This window comes from Capsella rubella, unplaced genomic scaffold (assembly GCF_000375325.1).
Source record: "Capsella rubella cultivar Monte Gargano unplaced genomic scaffold, Caprub1_0 scaffold_4, whole genome shotgun sequence".
Classification (NCBI taxonomy): domain Eukaryota; kingdom Viridiplantae; phylum Streptophyta; class Magnoliopsida; order Brassicales; family Brassicaceae; genus Capsella; species Capsella rubella.
Genome location: NW_006238920.1, coordinates 5,119,316 through 5,126,229, shown reverse-complemented (window position 1 = coordinate 5,126,229; position 6,914 = coordinate 5,119,316).

The window sequence follows — 6,914 nt, the reverse complement described above, 5'->3', positions numbered from 1 at the left end:
CTCAGCCGTATCGTAATGATAACTCAGCCGTAAATATATATAAGTCAGCCGACACATAAATGAAAACTCAGCCGTATCATAATGATAACTCAGCCGTAAAGGAAAGAAAACTAAATGAAACTCAGCCGTATCGTAATGAGAACTCAGCCGAAAATAAATAAACTCAGCCGTATCGTAACGAAAACTCAGCCGTGACTGAAATATAAATCAGCCGTGACATTGCAATTACCTTTATGCCAAAATGCTTACTGATGATTATTCCAACACTTTTATGTTTAACTAACGGACCAATGTCACCAAGAAAGTCCCTGTAAAGATGTCCCAAAACTAGCTTGTTTGGATCGATTAGATCTCTCCGTCACAGAACATGTGTGTACCGAATCATATATACGAACAACAAAACCAGGCTGATCTCCTTCTTGAGATGCACGAACTCTCCAAAGACATCCTTCAACCCAGCACTTAATATTCACTATAGTCGTATTTGATTTTGGTACTGAAAAATCAAATCCATCTCTCACTGCAAGAAGTTTCACTCGTTTCTCCAACTCGTCTTTGTTCGCGTATCGTTGTCCTACGACGAGGTTTAGCTTAGCCATCTCCACCGTTAAAGACTCCGAGTTCCCAATCGATCCTACTTTGCCAAAGTAATGACCTCTGTTTTGACCTCGGTAAATCTTCATCTTTCTCCTCACGCTCGCCGTATATAGTAAAGTTATCATCATCAGCTGACGCACCATCGGAGTCGTCGAAAACGTCAAATCGGGTTGAAAACTCGTCATCTTCTTCTTCATCCTCTGATTCGTACTCTGCTTCATCTTCTTTGGCTTCATCTTCTACGTTTTCAGTATAATCATAACAGAAACCATCAAATCCTCTTGCGTCTTCATATGTATATTCTACTTCTGAAGCCGAACTGCGTGGCCGTTTCGTCCTTGAATTCGATCCGTCCTTCAACTTCGCGAACTCAACACAAAGTCGTAGCTGATCGATTGTCAACAAGCTTAGATAATTCTGCAATTGTTGATCGTTTGAGACATATACTGGGGGAGTATCATGCGACATATGTTTCATATGTTTGTACGAGAGCATGTAGCTAATCGTCACCTTATGGTTGAGTTGATGCAGTCCGTAGTAATCAAAAACCAATTTCACTAGCTTCTCGTGCGTTGTTTCGGCATCTATTTGCACAATTCTACAACCTCTATCGTCAGTGTTAAATACATATTTTTGTTTCTTTGCCCAGTTACCAGACACAACAATCATTGGAACCGGATGATCCATCAACGAAAATGAAGAACAGAAGTGAAAATGCAGAAAAGAAGTGAAGAACAGAAGTGAAAATGAAGAACATAAGTGAAAATGAAAAACAGAAGTGAAGTGAAGAACAGAAAATGAAGAACAGAGCTAATGCGAGACCTTTCGTATTTCCCTCGTTTATGCTGACGTGGAATTTGTGAATTTGAAGTCGTAAGTCAGCCACCAAACAACTTTGTAACTCAGCCAACGATAAATCAGCCATCAACACAAATTAAGTCAGCCACAACATGAAAAATATTTAAGTAATTACTAAAATGTTTTTTAAGATGCCAAATTCAGTCGTAACGTCAATAAGTCAGCCGTAACGTAAAATAAGTCAGCCGTAACTGGAGGCTATATTAGCAATAAATCTTTTGTCTATAAGTCAGCCGTAACATGGTTGAGTTTTCCGTTAAGTCAGCCAATTACGACTGAGTTATGTCTCTGAAACATAATTCAGCCGTAACGACATTTGATAACTCAGCCGTTGTCGATAACTCAGCCACCCGGAGAAAGTTAAGTCAGCCGTGTCGATAACATAACTCAGCCAAACTTCTGATAACTCAACCATCCGGACTATAGCTCAGCCGTAACGGCGGCTGAGTTATTAGCCGTTTTCTCATAACTAAACCAGATTTTTATAAGTCAGTCGTAACTGTTGGCTGAGTTATGATCATAAGTCAACCGTTGACCCGAAACTCAGTCGTTGTCCCAGAACTCAGCCATAACGTGATAGAACTCAGCCGTAACGTACGTTATGGCTGAGTTATTGGTGGCACGCGCCTTTTTGTCTGACGTGGCAGTGGCATTTTCCGTAATTAGTTTTTTCCGGTAACGTGTAAAAAGGGCACGCTGGTAATTAAAAAACATTTAAGGATAAAAAAAGTTTTGGATGGTTTGCGTCAATACACCTAAAATGTAGTCCATCTAAGTAATTCTTTCTTAATTTAAAGAGTTACATGTTACTTTATAAGAATGTTTGTAATTTTGTGAAATTTCATTAATAGAAACCAACTAAAATAATGTTTGAGACTCGTAAACTTTTAGAATATAATGTAGAATACCAACATAATTTCTTATTAGTGCTTCATCAGTTTTGATCAAAATGTATATAATTCAAAATTTTGCTTTGTGACCAAGAAAAAACCGTCACAAAACCGTAAAAGTTTGCTACGAATGTGTAACGCAATTTGCGACTAACACCTGAATTAGATACTAACTTGCGGCCGTTTACCAACGCTCGACGGGCACAAAACCATAAGAGGTTTGTTAACAAGCTTGTGTTTACACATTTATGTTGATATGATCATAATCAGTCATAAAAGCCTTTTAAAAGCCTTCCATTTGAATATTTAAATACAAAAGTTTCAGCATTTGTTAATTAGTTTAAAGAGTTACATGTTACTTTATAAGAAGAAAATATAGCAAGGAGACACCGTTTATGTGTTTTGTATAACAGGAAGACACCGTTTGTGTCCAAGGCACCGTTTTCTTATGTGATATTTCATTACTACCCCTTCAACTAATGAAAGCTTGCTACCCCAACCAACCCAACGATTAACTTTTTTTTTTTTTTGTTTTATTAATTACTGTAATATGTTTTTTATCTTTTACCGAAGACACCTTTTTCTGTAAAAAACCCTACATCTCCCGTCAGCCAAACTCATCGTCTCCGGCGTAATCCCGTCGTACTTCTAGCCTTTCAAACTAAGCAGTCATTATAGATCTAGACAAGTCCCACTTCGGGGATTGCTCAGATCTACAGGTAGTTCATCCGCCGGAATCGCGACATCACCGCCGCTCTCAACACAAATCTTTGACCCTGTCTCGCTTTAGTTTCTTCCTGTCTCTCTTTATTGTCCAACAGTTCTGCCAACGATGAAAGGTACCCACCGTATCACTAGTTTTTTCAAACGTCTATCAGTTCATCCGCCGGCTTCCAACGACTTCTCCGTTATAGATAATGCAGATGAACCGTCAACGGAATGGGATACTCAGCTCCCTCATCGTATTTTCGCCACCGATCGTTATCCCGATGCGCGCCTGAATGTATATTCGAAGCCCGACATTCTAACCGTTATAGTGAAGGTTTTAAAAGGGACTGCCGAGTTTGAGAAAATTTTAAGCTCTCCACTTGGGTCGTTATTCAGTTTACGGGTTTGCGAGTGTCCCATTTCTTGCAAGTTGATTCATGCGCTTCTTTGTCGGCAACTCGTGTCCAAGCAAAAATATGAGTTGTGGACAGTGTTTGGTGGACAGCCAATGCGGTTTTCCTTACTAGAGTTTGGTTCTGTCACAGGTTTGGATTGCAGCGAATTTCCCGAAGACTATGATCCTGAAGAAAACATTCTGCCTGTCCCCGGCGAGGTCTGTTATTGGGACACACTTATTGGCGATGACAGGAAGGTCACCTTGGCCGATGTTTCCAAAACTTTTGAAGACCCACAGGTAACAGATTTATCCAAGAAACTTCGGCTTGCACTTATGTTAATCGTTGATGGTGTCCTTATAACGTCCAGAAGACATTCACGGATCAATTGCAACAGAAGACATTCCGCTTGAATGGCTTTCCATTATCTCTCCAGCTGCTCGCTTGTAGGAATATAAGTGGTTTACTAGATAAGATTCCTGGGTCGAATGATCCCCGCACCTTTCTTGAGTGGGATTCTATTGGAATTCCAAAGAACAACCTCCCTCTAACAGACGTCCATGCTCTAGAGCGTGCATCTCATGTAAGCTAAGTTATCCATTTATCATAACCTTTACATCCATACTGTGACAATTGCTCCTTATTTTTGTGTTTATCTGTTTACAAGTATCAGTTGCTCCTTATTCTAATGTTGATCCACCAGTTGAGGGTTGGGGAGAGTTTGATGATGAAGTGAAGGACCGGAAGATATCTTACATGGTATCTTTAATTGATGAAGGTCATGAGTTCAGCAAGCTTGAGTGGCCAGGAGGAGATTCTTCATTGCCTACAATTGTCATTCCAGTCAAACAACCTAATGTAGTCCACAGAAGGCACATTGTTTCCCGAAGGAAGAAGTCATCACAGAATTCTCGTATCCGACAATCCTCATCACAGAAGGCACGTCGAAGCTCTTTAGATAGCAATTGGTTTCAATCTCAGCTTCTCTCCCTTACGTCCAATTTTGAGGCAAGATTTCAGAAACTAGAATCTAAGAACATAAAACTTCAAGCAAGGTTCAGAGCTCTCCGTGGTAGACGTAAGTGGAATTTACACGCCCGTCATAATAGGCGTATGTTCAAGAAACGTATTTCATCGCCAACTCGTAGTCATATCCCTAATGATTATCCCAACCAATGTTTGGCAATGAGTCCCATCGCCGATGAACCTGTTCTTCGTGATGGAACCCCTAAGGACAACCATCCGGATGACGTCCTTCACAGCGAGGATATGGACATATTGGGTGGTGATCATGATTGGACAAAATATAGCACCACATCGATGGTTAGATTTTTTTCCTCATTTATTTAGTTTTTTTTTTTTCCAAAACAGACAGAAGCTCACATTCTATTCTGTTTTCTCAGTTTTCAGGAGATGTTGCTTTTCTGGAGGTTGGGAGTCACCAAATGGACAAAGAAGACACCCACCGACCACTCGCACATATGGTCATTAGTGAACAGGTGAGTTCAAATTCAAATTTGGCTCCTTTTTAGTATGTTTTACAGATTTTTGGGACCAATCATTACTACGCTGATTTCAGGACGACTTAGCTGAAGAGAAAACTGTCCACCACAACACTGACCACAATTCATATATCCATGACAGCACTGACCAGACGGGATCTGGAGAGGCAGCACCTTTGAACATCTTACCTTCTGAGATTTATACAGGCACTGTAGATGAGGATGAAACAAAACTACCTGACCAAGGAGATAAGCAGCAAAACGTCCAAACTGTCGGTGATGATGCAAGGGTCTCCCCAACAAAGGTTTTTTCCATACCTATTTTTTTATTTTTTAATTTAGTTATCTCAACCTCCCATATTTCTTCCATCATGCTAATACTCAGTATTATGTCCTCAGTATGTCTCAACTCCTACCTCCGAGCAGCATATCAACGATGAGTTTTTGCAGAAGCCAATATTTGACACTGCCCCCGGCGTCCATTATCTCAGTCCCCTCCCCCCATTTCCTCCCCCCTGCCCCAAGTTATATATGATACAGATTCCAAACCCACTGGCGAAGACACTCATGTACCTATCCTTTTTTTTTTCCTACATGTCCAACCTATATCTCACTAACAACTTTCTAATTCTTTTGTGTCCCGCAGGCTACATCACCCAGTGATAGTCTTGAAATTCTTATGACTAGGAATCCGTACGAGTTGGTAAGTTATATATTTCTTTAAAGTATTGTTTATCATGTATCCCACAACTTCTTTACGAGTTTCTGTCCCCCCAGGCTACCTTACCCAATGATAGACTTGGAGATCTGATGCATAGAAACATCTACGAGTCGGTAAGTTTCTATTTCAACTATTGCTCTGTCTCGTCTCCTACCTATGTATATGCTTACAAAGTCCAGTGTTTTTATGTCATTTCTCCTCTATCCTTATCTTTCCAGTCTACGGCCGTTCAGGAAAGTGGAGACAGATCCACCATCTTGGATCATCATCACCTTGTAATTGTTTTTTTTGATTTTTTTTCATATATCCACATGTACAAACACCTTTGGCTTCCCTTTTGACCAAGTTCATTTTTCCAGCCTAATGTGGAAGCTGGTATTGAAGATAACTCCAACAAGGTAAGTTCTTTTGTCAATTCCGTCCTTTTGTTACGTACCACACATGTCCATATGGACAAAGCAAAGTGGATAGTTTTGAACTTTAATTTATTTTTTAAATTTGTATTTTAACCAAATTCATTTCCAGTCTAATGTGGAAGCTGGTATTCTCATCGCTGAATGTGAAGAGAGTTGTAACAAACTTATCGAGGATGAAGATCAAGTCAACACGGTAAGATCTTCTTTCAATTCCGTCCTTTTGTTACCTACAACACATGTCCATATGGACAAAAAAAAATGGATAGTTTTATAACTTTAATTTATTTCTAAAATTTTTTTTTCCTCAAATTCATTCCAGTCTAATGTGGAAGCTGGTATTCCCATCGATGAATGTAAAGAGAGTTCCAACAAGGTAAGTTTTGTCCACATGGACACAATTTAGATGGACTAATTTTACTTTTACCGGGTGACTTTACTTCTATTTTAACCAAGTTCATTTACAGCCGGGGGTTGAAGCTGTTATTCCCATCGCTGAAGGAGAAGATGGGTCCAACAAGCTTATCAACCATGAAGAGATGTCCAACAAGGTAATTAATTTCTTGGATAATATGACGTTCCACTTTTCATTTCCACATGGACATATCAATGTGGCTAATGATCATTTTCCAATTTATATCTTTTACAGTCACCAACATATCAAGACACTTCTCCCCCTATATCACATGTACTGGCTGACCCTGTCAATAACGCAACCTCGGTAACTACCAAAACCATTTTGCTGTCTTATATTACCACACATTTTTATTTCAACTTTCATCATTTCATATACCTGCAGACCGCACTCGTACTGTATGATAATGCCATAG